The 15773-nt window shown below is 39.6% G+C and overlaps 1 long non-coding RNA gene across 1 annotated transcript; it reads right to left on the bottom strand.

Annotated features, from left to right (window-relative positions):
- Positions 1 to 10387: 10387 nt before the first annotated feature.
- LOC108503087 lies at positions 10388 to 14376 on the bottom strand. The gene is made up of 3 exons (XR_001876723.1): positions 14278 to 14376; positions 13527 to 13684; positions 10388 to 10478 (listed from the first exon to the last, which is right to left on the bottom strand). It is a non-coding gene; the product is annotated as an uncharacterized LOC108503087 (long non-coding RNA).
- Between the last annotated feature and the right edge of the window lie 1397 nt (positions 14377 to 15773).

Below are 15773 nucleotides of genomic sequence, written 5' to 3'. Positions count from 1 at the left end.
TCTAGCCTGTAGCATATTCTGAGACTGCATAAAGAAAAGGAAGCTTAACCTATCATCATAATTGCAGTTTCTTGATATAAAGAAAAATACTATAAAATGTAACACAAGGAAGACTTTTTTTCTCTTAGGAGGAAACCCTACTGACTAGTGTGATTTTTCATTTGAAGAGCTCTTCTATAGACATTTCAGACATAGATTCCCCTGAAAAACAACCAAGTTGTGTTTTTTTCAAGAAATGTAAGGACCACAAACAAGACATGCTTTTAGGCACCTTTGTGTTTTGGTGCTGTTACACACACAGGTCTGTGTGTAACAATAGGGGAAGAGTGTTAATATGAGTGAGAATAAAGAACATGAAAATGAAAATTAAATAAAACCAAGATTATATCTATTTAATAAATGCAAAGCCTGGGTCCCTTCAATCCCAGAAGCCAAAGCAAGGATAGAGCAAGGCAAGTCCTTCAATTATTCATGGATATAAATCAGCAGCAAGCAATTATTGCCTTTGGTTATAAGGATTCGGTTGGCATTGAGCAATTAAACCAGATGTCTTTTTCAAAAAGAAACTATATAACTTTGACAAGACATTAGCACCTATCCCCAATTATCTCCCTATTGGATCCGAGCTGTCATCCAAGAGAACATTTGTACTATGGCTGTGATCAAATAAAATATATTGAGTTATGTTGATGTGGAATATTGGTCCCTATACACATATACCTCCTCTTTGCTATGGTTTAATCATTATTTCACTGCAATAAGATTCAACAGGCATCATTTTAGGAGAAAATTCCATTTGTCCCTACTGTGGAGGTCTGATTCAATTTTTCTCTCCCTTATAAACTGGATAATTGTAAAGAGGTCAATGATTCAGACTTCTCGGAAAAACATATAAGCATCTTTAAATTGCCACAAAGACTATTCCATAAACACATGAAGGGAGAGAAAAATAAACAAATGAGAAATCCTCTCTGCTTATTGACAGTGTTAACAAAAGAAATTAGGTTCAGTTAGTCATTTAAATTCTCCAGTATGTTTTAATTTCCAGTGTATTTGCAGGAGATTTTCATTTCTTCGTATCTTGGAGTAGCTTATCTATTCTTATCTAAGCTTTTGTTTTCACTCTCTGTTCTCTGTATATCCAATTTTAGTGTGCTTTGACACTCCTTTTCAAATAAAAATGTAAAACATTGGATTAATGAATTAGATGAAGTGTTCAGTTTACTATCTGCTCCTGTCTGTTGGGAGTTAAAACGTTATTGGGAATGCAAAATTAAATAGAAATCTTAATAATTTTTTCACAGAATCAACCTTCCTTCTTCCAAAAGCTGCTCTGTAAAGTCCAGTGAGGCAAGTAAGCCACGTGAAACGAGCAAGGTGATGCCAAAGGCAAGTCTCATTTAAGGCTGTGGTGATGACAGATGTACTACTTTTTATGTTGAACTTATAGGTTAACGTATTGCTTTGTCTAATAGTTGAACACACCTCCCACAACTGAAAGGATTGCATATTTTCAGGCATGTAAGGTTTACATGTCTTCTCCAAAACTATAAGGTTATAGACAAGTGCTAAAGATTGTATTTATGAAACTGTTAAAAAATCAATCTTGGCTTGACAGATAGACAGACAGACAGATAGATAGATAGATAGATAGATAAATAGATCATTTGGTACAATGACTTTTCTTTTGATCCTGCTTAGGACCACAAGAAACAGAGCATCAGCCAGCCATAGCAGGTATCCAAGCACCTTTTGAGCATCTGATTGTTTGTGTCATGCTGACCGAAACAAAAAATTGCTTCTGCTAAACTAGAGATCTGTAATTCTGCCCAGAGTTTTTAGATTGACTAATGAAAGGGATGACAGGTCACAAGTAGCTTCTACTCTCAGTTAAATGACACCCAGAATAGGCCAGGTATGTCTGAGGGATGTTATTCCTGTTTCTAATGTAATACTTGTAGACTTTTTCATGGAATTTTAATCAATACCCCTGGTAAACACAGGGCCTGGCAAAAGTAATTTAAAATATTTATTTTTGTTAGCAACTATATTGCAAGGGATGCATGCACAATGCATTCTGCCTGAACTATTTCAGAAAAATGTCATTTGGGCTTTGGGGATATGCTGCTGCCTTGTTAAGGGTAGTGAAACGGGAAGGCTTGGTTCTCCAAGCAAAACAATGCATACTTTTACCCTCCAGTCCAAGTAGCAGATCTTAAAACTACAAGAAAGTTGAACTTACTGTACTAGCACAAATCAAATTCCTGAAATTTGATTGGTAAACTCTTATTAAAAAAATCCCAACAAACCAACCAAGAAATTAGGACCAGTTCAATAAACAATATAGATTAAAATGTATTCAAAGTGATAAAAAGCTTCAAATGTAATTGAGGAAACTCTTTGGTTGCAAAAGGTGATGCAACAGTAATAAACACCCTAAGGATCCCTGTGCATTCCTGACTCTGGCACCTCAGTCACTCACAGCAGCTGCAATTGAAACACAAACCCAGCTCCCTCCCTGAGAAAAGATGTAGTTAATGTGCCTGGAGTCCCTCTTCTCAAAGAATGTAAATCTACTGGATTGACAGATTCAAATCAGGGGATACAACAGCATAGCAATAGTATAGACATGCCCTGGAAGTCTATGTGCCCAGACAACCAAGTAATCAAACACAGTTTATAGCCCATATTCCTTCTGCCTCAAGACATTATTGTTACCTTGGAGAAAATCAGCTCAAAGATTGGTTCCTCCTGTGCAGACCTCCCAAGAACATCCACTATGCAGCTTATGTCTGCTTTTATGCCCTGGCACAACAAAGGTAAAAAAAAAAAAATTTATTATTATTTTTTATTTTATTTTATTTTACTTTTTTCTTTTGGAGCATATCCTTTCAAGCAAGAACTGAGCATTCAAGAAAGCAACACTAAGCATTTAAAATATAAATCTGGCAGGGGGAAAAAGATACAAATTAAATCCTCCTCTTCTCCAGCAGAGAACACTGCTTTGGATTGGTGAACATCCTTTATCTTTCAGATATGCTGTTGCAGCACTCAGGCATGCCAAACATTTATTCAAATGGAATTCCTTTGATTTTTCTTTTATTCCATACCTCATCCATTTCATCCATACCTTATCCATGTTCCATTCCATTGGAACATCATACAATGTTGCAATACAGTAATCATTATCTAGATATTATGCAGATGGACAGTGCCACCATTATCTTTATTGTTCATCCAACCTTGCTGCAATCCTTGCAACCATTATTGCTTATTTCAAAACTCCTTTCTCGGCTACTGAGTGGAAATAAAAAGCTTTAACCTTGGGATAGGAACAGCAAGGCAAAAATCTTGTATTAAAGATTTAAATGTTATTCAAAAGAGTGAAGAGAAGGGGGAGGAGCAGATGATGTGGTTATTAGAAACCACCTTCAGTCAATTTTAACGCTGAATGAACAAATACTGTAAGATGCTGACAGACATGCATATTACCAAGCTAAAGGTTTGGAGTCTTCTATTTGAGATCTTCCCTAACTTTTGTAGGAAAGGATATTTCTATTATATATGTATATTACATATTTATTGGGTATATATTGTGTATTTATTTGGTATTTATTTATTGGGTATTGCTGATGGTTTTAAATGTATTTTCTTAATATACATATACCAAAAAAATCATCTATTAAAAAGGATATATTGCTCCTGACAACTTTTTAGTTGTGAGTTAACAGCATAATGAAAAATCCCTCTGCAAAAAAAAAAAGGATATATTGCTCCTGACAACTTTTTAGTTGTGAGTTAACAGCATAATGAAAAATCCCTCTGCAAGCACATCTGCACCAATTAATAGAAAATTAATATGGAGCAGAGGAAAAACATAAGCGAAGACTGGACAAGCTGCAGAAAATTGGAACCAGTGGGATTAGCTGATTAAAAAGATATTACTGCTGTAACTGTATCACATGAGGAGATTAGGTGTGCTGTTCCTCATAGAATCATAATGCACCAACACTAGTACATTCTTCTCCATGTTGCCCTTTATGTACTTCCAGTTTATAAAGTGCCTTTCTGAAGGAGCACAAGGGAGGTAACAGCAGGGTGGAGGTTGTTTCCCTCTCTGATAACAAACAAGCAGCCTGTGGAACTTTACCTGCTTTATTCCTCTGAAGTCACAGCTTCTGGCATTTTCCCCTGCGTGCACATACATGCCACCCTAGCAGGACTGCAAAAATGAAATTGGGAGATACTGTACCTTTCCTGGGGGAGTGCAAGGGGGCAGACACCTGAAGGAGCTACAGGCCACACCACTCTTACTGGTGAAGATACCCAGAAACAGGAGGGTCTGGTGCATCTTCCCACCAAACTGAATGGCACCTTAGGAAGCAAAGAAAAGGTAATCTCTTGCTTTCACAACAGATGATGGTTTACTCTTGAAAAAGGAATGTTTATATGGTGGAAGAAATCACCTTTGCATCTTGCTCAATCACAGGCCAAACCTCCTTATTGTCAAGTGGGACTGCAGTCATGCCCCCACAGTTATAATGCTCACACAGGTTTGGTACTGAAATCAGTGTGATCTGTTTGAAAAATGGTTGCAGAGTACAGAACAATATTTTGCTTATGTGACTCTGTTTCCCTTACCCAGTTTGTTTCAATGATTGAGCTGATTGGAAGACTGGAAGCAAAAACAGTGGTGATGACAGAGTGAAGGAAACCTACAGACCCTAGAAATTTACCCAGGAAAAAAAGAAAAGAAAAATATTAAATTAGCGATGTACCTATTTCTCCTGGATGTTAGGCAACTCACTCGAGACAGGAGCTTCAACTGAGGATTGCAGGGAAACACCATCACCTGTACCCAGGTGAGCTGCACCTCAAAATCATCAGGTTTTGGCTGCAATATATGCATAGGGTTCACTGGCACATTTGTGGCTAATGTTGCTCTGCACTGGTGCCAAGTCCAGTGCCTGGGCACCTGTTAACACTGGTGATGTACGTGCACAGGTCTTGGGCACACAGTGGCGTGTGCCTGCATTGCTGCCCCAGTTCTGACAGATGAAGAAAAGAAACTGAAGAATTAAAAAAAGATGGGAAACACCTCTGCTTGCTCAAGATCTGTTCACAGGCTGTGTCTCTCCTCCTTCCCTGATGGGATGCCTTAAGGTGAGCTCTGTGCCTCCAAATGTGTTGGAGCAGACCTGTGAATACTTGTATTTATATAATCTGCATCTTCATCATGTTACTTCTGTCACAATACATAGTAATGCTCTGAAAGTTAGCGCATTTATCACCAGCAATCCTGGATCTCCTTTCCTGTTGCTTCAATAAACCATAGTATTTGTGGATCTGGATTGTGAAAGTTCCTATTGAACTCAGCCAGACCTGTAGTACTGGATTGGTAAGCTGCACCTGTGGTTGTGCAGTTTTTATTGAACTCAACCAGACTCACAGTGCCAAATTGGCTAAAATCAGAAATTAAGTGCAGCCATACCCAGCCCCTCTGATCACTAAGGACCAGCTCGGACACAAGGGGGTTTATTTTCTGCCAAATTTCCATACTGTTAGCAGCAGAAAAACGGGTGAAGAAAGAACAGTGGCACCCCAGCACCACAGGAAACCTCTAATCCAGAGGTGATTTGCTGTTCATCAAAGACTGCCTGTACAGTGGTGTGATCTCATTCTTCACCCACTTTCCCAACTCCTACTTTACTTTCCAAACAACTCCAGAGAAAACGCTGACTTTAAAGAAGGCGGCATCTATGCATAACATTTTGTCATTTTCTCTAATTTTCTGTCTCCACTTTTCTAATCACTGCCAATGCTGTCTTCAAGTCTCAATTGCTCTATTTTTTATCTAAGCCTACACAAGCCTTTTTATGGTAGTGTTCTGTTCATTTACGCATTATTTCTTTGCTAAAACTTTCCAATTATTTTGTCTTTAGTTAAAAGACTTCATTTCTTCAAATTTACCCTGGGCAACTTCATTATTTTCCTTTCCAGCTATCTATCCAGTGTCAATTATGGGCCCATTTTTTGCTGTGTTACCAAAGCAATGATACTCAGTCCAGTTTTCTAACTGAGTGATAACAGCGCTTGACTCACAATTCATTTTTTTTAATTGCTCATGGACTTCAATCTAATTTGTGAAATTCATTTCTATTTTAAACACAACGAAGTGGAAACGTGGTGATCTCTGAAATGAGTGGAGGCCATGAATACAGGCATCATTGCCCCCCTGTCCACTTTGACCTCCTTTTGCTTGTTGCCAGGGCTGTCTACTGTAAAAAGGGTTCAATACAAATGGGTGATTTTTATTGATAAATGTGCCTAGTTAGCAGCATTTCTGAGCCACTTGCCACCACTGAATCAAAGAACTGACCTTGATATAAGAATACTGTACCTCATTATGCTCAGAAGAATACTGAGAATAAACTTTTATTTTATAGGTCCTTATTTCTCATATTATTTTGTGATCCTCTATGCTTACAATGTATAAGTTGTTATACAACTTGTTATAGCAAAATAACAGCTTTAGATATTTTGGAGATACTTAGGTCTGGAGCTGAAAGCAACATGTGCATGTCATAATTACCTGACTAATTAATTAAACCTGAAGTTCAGGCTTAATTCCTTGAAATTTCATGAATCCTCATAACCTGGAGCCTGAATAGTCACGTCTCTGCTTCCCCGTGTGGTTTCCACTGTGAGGTGTGTGCTGCAGCAGGATGACAATGCTGATTCACGTTCCTTGGCCTGCCTGATGCATTGTAATCAAATTCCCATTCTTTCTGCAGGAGCTGTTTATGGCAGTTAACAAGGTAGAGCCAGGCAAAGTCCTTGGGGAAGGGAAAACCAGGAGAGCCCCAGCCTGTGCTGCCTCAAGCTCTGAAGCCTTCCTGTGGAAAGGCAGGCAGAGCTGTGCCAGTCATGCTGGATGTGACCTCCCAGCTGCCCGTACAGAGAAGGGTGTGGGGGCTCACACAATTGGAAGTCTATATGAACTAAATGTTTAAAACATTTCTTTTAATTATTATTTAGAGTTTCAGAGATTTCCTAAAAATGCCGCCAAAACCTAATGCAAGGGCTGTACATTTTTTCATACTACGCTAGTTTTTCCCACTTTTTGAGGGATGTATTACCTATACCACAAATAAAGTATCATAAATACTATACTAAGATAGCACAAAGTCATGCAGGTGACTGGCCCGTTTTCAGTTTGTTTGAGAGATCCTTCTTAGAACAAACAGTGTTCAGAAGGTGCCTTATCCCATGGTGAAAGGGAAAACAAGGGAAAAGAACTGCATTTTGGTCCTTTATGACCCTTTTGTGGTGAAAAACATGCGAAGCAGTAGAACTCTGGCCTTCAGCTTTCCCTGATGGCTCCAGCAGCAGTGCCAGCACCCCTTCCTCCAACAGGAATTTCATAGCCTGCTTCGAAAATGTAAGAACTTCAATAATAAATCCACAAAGGGCACCTTTATTTCAAGCTGTCAGGGGTTTGGATTTCTACAGGAAACATAAATAGCTGAATGCCCTTCAGTAGTTCATGCTGTTTAGATTTGTTTCAGACAATTAGGGTGAGGGTGGTGGGGCACTGGAACAGGTTGCCAAGAGAAGATGGGGATGTTCCATCCCTGCAAGTGTTCAAGGCCAGGTTGGGTGGGGCTTGGAACAACCTGGGATAGTGGAAGGTGCCCCTGCCCACAGCACAAGATGATCTTCAAGGTCCCTTCCAACCCAAATCATTCTATGATTCTGTGATAGTTAGAAAACATCAACCAATCTACTAAATTCCAGTGGGGTATGAATCACAACCCAGCCTTACCTGTCTCACACACTTGCTGTGCAGCAGCTCTCTGTGACATAGTGATATGAGCCTGCAAAATTTCAGTGTTCTTAAACTTCCTGAGCTGACCAGGTGAGAGGCTTTTTTATCTCCTCCTTACCTTACCTTACATTCAATGTGTCTTGCAGGGTGTTTTGTAGCTTAATACAATAAATGCTTTGCTGTCATGTTTCACAATAACACACACGCATGGGTTTTGTGCTTCCTACAATCCACCACTATTAATTTACATCAGGAAATAAATGTGTTTCATAAATACACAATAAGAAAAAAATCATTGCTCAAAGTCACTGCATCCTGAGGAGTCATATTGAGAATTATCTAACATAGAGCTCTCTGGAAAATAAGGAATTTTAAGTTTTATTATCCCTTTGATGCAAGTGACTAATGAAAGAATGGTATATTTTGATTAAGTGTAGAAACTAGTGACATCCTTGACAAATTATATTTATTCAGGACAATGTGCTGTTTCAGATGTGAGAGGGATACAAACAGCAGCTCTCTGCTCATGGCTACAACCCATTACTGCAGCCAGACCATCAACCCAGAAAATGGTTCTTCATTCTCTTCTGAGGTGTTTATGGAGATATAAATATATTTATTTATACATATATCTCAGTGTTCAGTCTTCTGAACACATTGAAGCTTTCCAATAGTCTTTCTGTTGCTGCTTCCTTTACTGAGCTGCTTTTCTCTTTCTTTCATTGCAAACCAATCTCAAGAATGTTTAGCTCAGAATCTATCCAAGTTTCTCTCTTATTATTTTAAATGGAGATAACTACCTCATACAAAAAGAATCTTTCACTGAGAAATCTGGAATAATTTAGGAGAGAGCTGAAGACTGTGTCATTACTCATATCTGGAGGAGTTTGTATTTGAATATTGCCAATTAAAAGTGCCCTTAGAAATAGCTGAAATAGGAATAACTTCTGAGGCTTGTGTTGCTTTCTAATTATATCTTGCTCAGAACTCAAGGTCCCACAGCACCCAGCACTAACAGAAGTTAGAAATGGCATGAATTCTTAGATGACTTTCACTGAACATTTTTCTAGCTTGCACTGAATTTCTAGTGATTCCATAAGTTTGACTACTCCCTCAATGGGCTTCAAGCATTTTGTGTAGGAAACAGTTTTGTGCACTTATTCTGCTTTTTTTTTGTCAGAAAGCTTTTCTGCTCTGAAACCAATGCTTCACTGGTTTTGATATCATTCAGTTGTTTCTAATCTTCTCTCTTTGATGTTTGTATTTTTAGCCATCTGAGATCTTATTTAGATCTTTTACTTAGTCACACTGATTCTGTTTAGCCTGCTATTATTTAGTAATTCCTGGCTCCTAGTAAGATTTGCTGCTCTTGGAATAAACAACAAAGGTTTAATAGTAGCTTTATTGATGCAGAAGTGGCAGGGAAGGAGAACTAGCTACTTTTGAGTTGGAGATGCCATGGCATGACTTAATTGTCCACATATTAAAATATTCCTGATATATCTGAAAGGCATCCCACATCCCTAAGAAAATTCCCCCGAAGTCATATCAAGGCAGGAGGGGACATGTCTATGTTGCCAGAGTTGTCATCATCAATTCTCATCCTTTGGGATCTTTTACCAGACAGCAGAGCCTAGGGCAGCCTTGGAGGTGCTCTGAGAGCATGGCAAGGCCATAGCAAGGGAGGGAACAAGCTGGATCCACTGTCCTGCACATCTTTCTGTTGCAGCAGCTGGAACTTTCTTACTGTGAGAAAAATCTGCTTTGAATATTCCCACTTCAGTCAACCAATACATTTAAATAGGAGAGTTCCACTCTGCTTCTTAAATAAATGCTCCTCCTTTCACAATCTGAGTAGCTACAACTTTCTTAAAAATAACCCACTGAATTTGCTTTTCCATGTGTCTTCCACCATTATTTCCTTCAGCCTTGCAACTTCACAGGGTTTTGTCAGAGGAACTAATTTTAGGCCCCAGCTCCTGCAAGCTGAGATATCAACACAGATTCAGGCCAGATTCTCAAAGGAGCAGCTGGGATTCCCAAAACATTAAATATTATAAAATTAAGTAACACTTATAAAATTTATAAAATTAATAAAACATTAAATTTCTATAAGATGAAGAATTAACCAAAGTAGATAGTTCACATAATCTCCTTGGCTCTGTCTGTTGCATAAACACAAACCAGCAGGGAACATTGTTCTCTCATTCAGTTTGCAGCTTACATAGGTGTCCATCTGTGCAGGCATGGACAGAGCAGCACTCCTAAGTGCCAGAAGGAAAAGGACTGTTTTATTGTGTGGTGCTAGTGAGTCAATGGGACCATTCAAAGTGACATTTAGTTATGGATGCTTGTTATTCAAGCAACAAGTAACTTGTGCTGCTGGAAAGGGTTCTGCCAGTGCAGTATTTCAGGTTTTCCCCCCCAGCACAAATTCCACACACACACAAACTTCATCTGGCTGGAGGCATCCATGTGAAGGCGGCATAACTGCATAGATTTTACAGCAATATTCCAGACTGACAGGCAGGTTGCTGGGAGCTGAACAGGACCTCTGATCTCCTGCTGACCAAGTAGGTGTTTGGTTTCAGTTCCATTGCTTTTTTCTTTCACAAGTGCATGGTTCTCCTGGGTGTTTTATTATCAAATTCTAGGAAGGAAAAAAAAAAAAAGCAGCAGATTTTTTATTTTTTGATGATTAATAATGTTGTTGGTGGGTACCAATTCGGTGTTTGTTTTTAGTTCCGGTGGTTTTTTCTTTTTCAAGTGGTTGTTTCTCGTGGTTTTTTTTTTATCTAATTTTTTGAATGAAGGCACAAACAATCCGTTTTTTTTTAATTTAACGTTACTTGTTTGAGTTGGTTTGGGGTGAGCTTACCTTGGGGGTTGTTATTTTGGTTTGTTCTGTCTTTTTTTCCTGGTAATTGTCTGGCGTCTTTTCTGTTGTTGACCTTTTCTGTTGCTGTGCTCTGACTCCTTTTTTTGTTGGAGTTGCATGAGTGGTCTGTTTTTTTTTGCCGGGATGTTCCCTGCTGTTCTGGTTTTTTTGTTTCCTGTCGCTTGCATTTGTTGGCATTTTCTGGCATGTTTGTGTTTTTGTTGCCTTTGTGTTGCTCTGTTTTTTGCCCTTGTTTTGATGGGGTTGGGCTTTTGCCTTGTTTTTTTTTGCAGGTCTGCGCAAGGTTTTTGTTTATTGCTTGTTTACTGGGCCTGTAAGGTGGTTGTGTTTTAGTGTTTGGTGTTTTTCTTGTTGTTGTGGTTTCTTTGTGTTTTTTGATGGTGTTTTGGGGTGCGTTGGCTTTTGCTTTGGCTTTTGTTTGCGGTGCGGGGCAGGTCTTGGTTTTTTCTTGGTTTTTGCTGGTTCTTATGGTGTTCTTCTGGTTTTTTTACTGTTTTTCGTATGGTTGTGGCTTCTTTGTGTTTGTGTTTGTTGTTGGATGGTGGCTTGGTCTTCTTTGGCTTCGGTCCTTGCCTTGTCTGGCCGCTTTTGGTGCTTTGTGGTGGTTTGGTGTTTCTTTTGGTGTCATTGTGGTTTTTCAACGCTTTAAGGCGAGGTGTTTTCTTTTTCGTTTGTGTTTTGGTTCTTGGATTGCAGCTTTGTCCTCTTGGTTTTCTGCTTTTGTTTTGTCTGGCCGTTTTTCCTTCTTTGTGTTTTGGCGTGATTTGTGTTGTGGTCTTTTTCGGCGTGCAATGCTCTCAGGTGCGGTCTTTTTTTTTGTGTTTTTGTTTTGTTTTTTTTTTTTTTTTTTTTCATTCTGGTTTTTTTGGTTTTCTTTGCTGTGTCTTTGTCTTCTTTCTTGTCTTTTGTTGTGGTTTGTGTTTTTTTTTTTTTTTTGATGTTATCTTTTTTTTTCCCTTTGTTTTTTTTGTGTTTTTGTTTTGTTTTGGCTGCATGGGGGTCACCCTTCTCGCTCTTCATGTGCTCCTCTCAGAGGGTCTTGCCTGAAAGCTGCACTCAGAGCAAGTATGAAATGCAAATTTTGTAGTGGTTTCATGCCAGTCCGTCTCCTTTCAACTGACACTGGAGCTGGAGAGCATCTGAGAGCAGCCCAGGAACTGACCTTGGGTCATCCCAAGGAACATAACTGGTACCTAAGTGACCTCAAATGATCACAAGAAAGCAAGTGGGTGATGACAAATTACAGTAGGGCCTAATTCTTGAGCCCTGGGGGAGCCCAAAAGTCTTTTTGGGTATGAGGATGATCTCAGTGGATGTCCTGAAGCATGTTTGGTCCCCAGGTCACTTCAAGGGACACTGTGGGCTCATGGGGACATCTCAGGGGACTTCAGAGAAAGAAATACAGGACAGGATGGGCCTGAGCTGACCTGTAGAGGTAGATTTGGTACTTGGGCATCTGGAACTGACCTCTAGGAGTTAATGTGGTGACATGCAAAGCATTGTGTCTGGGGGCAGAAGAGGTCATCAGTTAGAACATGGGCATCATCTGAGGTCATCAATTAGCACACAGAGTTGCTTGAGATCACCAATTAACAGATGGAGTTACTAGAGGTGTCACCTTTACCCCAAAATTTCGGCTCATGGTCATCCGAGGTCACTAATTAGCACATGGAGTTACTTGAGGTTGTCAGTTAATAGATGGGCTTACTAGAGGTCAACTTTACCCCAAAATTTCAGCTTGGGGTCATCTGAGATCACCAATTATCATATGGGGTTACTAGAGATGATCTGTATCCCAAAATTTTGGCTCATGGCCATCCAAGATCACTAATTATCACATGAGATTACCAGAGATCAACTTTATCCCAAAATTTCAACTTGGGGTGATTCAAGGTCATCAATTATCTCATGGGCTTACTTGAGGTCACCACTTAACAGATAGAAGGTCAAATTTATCCCAAATTTTCAGCTTGTGGTCATCTGAGATGAACCAGTCCTCAACTCTTTGGAGTGTCAGCTGAGGTCACCAAATCAGTGATTCATTTACAACAAGAGTCTCTGCTGAGCATTATACAAAGGCATAAAGCAGATTTAGTGCTGGGGACAGTGTCAAAGGCATGATTAAAAAAATCACAAAACTTATTTTATACCATTGTCATTTATTTCAAACCTCACAGACATGTTCACTATCTCTCCAGCTGCTGCCATCAATTACCTTCATTAGGCCACCCCTTCTGGTCATCCAACACAATTTTAACACTGTATTTTCAACTGCAATACGATGTGAAAGCAAATGCTTGACATTTTCTTAAAATAATGAGAGTAAGGGCAGGAAAAACAGATAGGAATTAACACTTATAATTTTACGGAGGATGCTTTTCCCCAGCCATCTAACTCCTTAACCATGCTCTGTTTAACAAACTATGCTTTCTAAACTTCATTGTCTACTGTGCAAATAAGAACACAAGACACCGTACAGGTGTCATAAATGGTTGTATTCTAAACAGGGGAAAACAGGGCAGATATTTGCAATCTGTGTAATACTACATACAGAGGCCCTGAAAAATTCAACTTAAAATGCACTTTCATCAGTGCAGGAACCTACGCAAAGCCAACTGCAAACCAAGAGTGTTACAGATTACTGATCATTTCCTCTGAGTGCAAACTTCATTGGATGTAACTCATATGAAGCTACAACAGCAGCTGCCATTACAGCTCAGACACATATTTTGTTGCTAGATCTTCTCTGTAGCACAGAATTCAAAACACATTTTTCAACCATGAAAAAGAAAGCCAAACCTTGCTGTGTTGAGATGATCTTGTCTTCAGCCAGGGTTTAGCAGATACATCAGAGATGACTCAGTTCCAGTGAAATTGTGTATCAGTGCAGAGCAAACAGGAGTTCCTTTCACTGCCTCAAGGCAGGAGCGGCTGCAGCAATGAGAATGAAGGTCTGTCTGAAAGAATAAAATTGTTTGATCAGTTCAGAAATATTTTTCAGGAGAAAACAGAAACTGGGGAACAAAAATACCTTTTTTTTTTTTTTGAATCAACTAAAATGTGCTGAGCCTGGCTCAGATTTTAAAAGAAATGAGTAAGTTGTCAACACTCCAACCAAGACACTAGGTATGATTCTTCCCACTTCAGTTAGCCACAGCATGTTCACAAGTGTCTGCTGAGACACAGCTGGGCCTACAAACTGCAAATCCCATGAGGAACTGCTGCTTAAGCTAGTTTAGTGCTGAGCTAATTAATTGTAGGTGGTACATAACTCATGAAATAATGCAGGGATTTATATCACATTCAAAGTCACACCTATGGTCATACTGGTCAGATCAGAGAATACATCAATTCAGTGATTGTGTATTTGGCGTCTTTGGCAACCACAGTCATCAGGATAATGACTCTTTGGTTCATGATTTACTTTATTTGCCCACTCACACCCCTTTAAGTGAAACGCTGCTGCACAATGGCAAAGTCTGACATCCCACTGAGAACCCAGCAGCTCACAGAAATAGGGTTTAATGCTCATCCAATAAATAGATTCTACCTTCTGCTTGCCTCCGATTTCCTTCACAGCTTCCTTCTTTCTGCACTGTTCTCCAGCTTCTCTCCCTGGAATCCAAGGTCCTCCACCTCCTCTTCCACTTTGGGCCAGCACATTCCTGCAGTGGGAACAGGACTCTAGATGAGACAAAAAAGTCCCCCAAAGGAGGGAGTTATCTGCTGGTGCTGTGCTAATGAAGGGCTGTGGCTGATATATTGTAATGCTTAAATAAAAGCAAGAAAGGTATTGCAACCTTGTGCCCAAGGGAACTGGGTTGCTTTACAGAAATAAAAAAAGGGAGGAGATGAATAGGTGAGACAGTATCTCATTATCAGACATGACTTCACCTATAGGCCTTCCTCTTGCCTCACAGCAATGACACTGGCTTTCTTTCACAGCAATTCATGCATTTCAAAGGGCCAACAGCATAAAAGGAATCTAAAAATAGGTTAAAGCCTGAAACCAAAGAGCAGCTGTTTCATTAGCAACAACAGAAGCAGAAGGGGAATGAATTGTAGGACAGAGCTTCCTAAGTGTGCCAAATGACTTGTATTTCATGTATTTTATGCTATCTTACAGAAATTCTTCTAGTATCAGGAAACATTTCAGATGTATAGCAACTGATATAGCTAGAACCTGCTGTGTGTGCTCTCTTCTCCTTACATCAAGAAAGATTACTGGGAATCAGACTCCTGGGACATGACATATATCAGCATTCCGTATTAAAAGACATCCTACAGGATTATCTTGCGCTGGAACAGGAAGTTTGCACCATTGCTGTGTTCTGATATAACAGCTGGACACACATTCTGAACTCCTGCTTATAAAGTATCAATTGCAAAAGGTGGATTCTCTACATCTTACACATCCTTGGACATCTGCACTTCTATAGAGAAGAAATCCTATCCATGAAGATCAATGTTCACCCTTTATCCAAAGCCTCTACAATCCATCACAGGCCAAGTTCTTCATCTATCTCGGAATGATGGCCTGGAAATGAAATGCAAATGGTGAGCAGAACAAAGCATTATTCAGTGACTTCAGTCCAGCCAGGATTCACTGTGTTAGCTGGGAAGATAGCAAATGGAAATGTGTAGGGGTACAGAGATTTTCCAGTTGAGAACAGGTACTAGATTCAGACTGAGCTTAGGGATGGCAGATCTTGGAGCTCATGAGTGTACCATCATTAGACAGCTGGTATGGACACTCAGGCCAGAACTGAGATTAAAATAAATATCCAGCAGAGTTTTACGCCACTGCTAACGATATGGTGTAATAGGGGATGAAACAAGTTGAAGCTAAATCCTTCAGATTAAAAAGCAAGGGAAGGAACAGATGCAGCAACATTCAGGCTTGGAAATGAGAAGTTCAATTCTAGTTCCATTAGACACCCAAATTTATCACAAATGCCTCACTCTTCAGTCTCCATATAACCCACCTCTACGGCCAACTTGCCCTGAGGGTGTCATAATGAACACCATCACTGTGAGAGACCTCAC

Source organism: Lepidothrix coronata, unplaced genomic scaffold (genome assembly GCF_001604755.1).
Source record: "Lepidothrix coronata isolate B3197 unplaced genomic scaffold, Lepidothrix_coronata-1.0 Scaffold130, whole genome shotgun sequence".
In the NCBI taxonomy this organism is placed as follows: domain Eukaryota; kingdom Metazoa; phylum Chordata; class Aves; order Passeriformes; family Pipridae; genus Lepidothrix; species Lepidothrix coronata.
The sequence above is the reverse complement of the archived record's forward strand: the minus strand, read 5'-3'. Positions and strand labels throughout refer to the sequence as shown.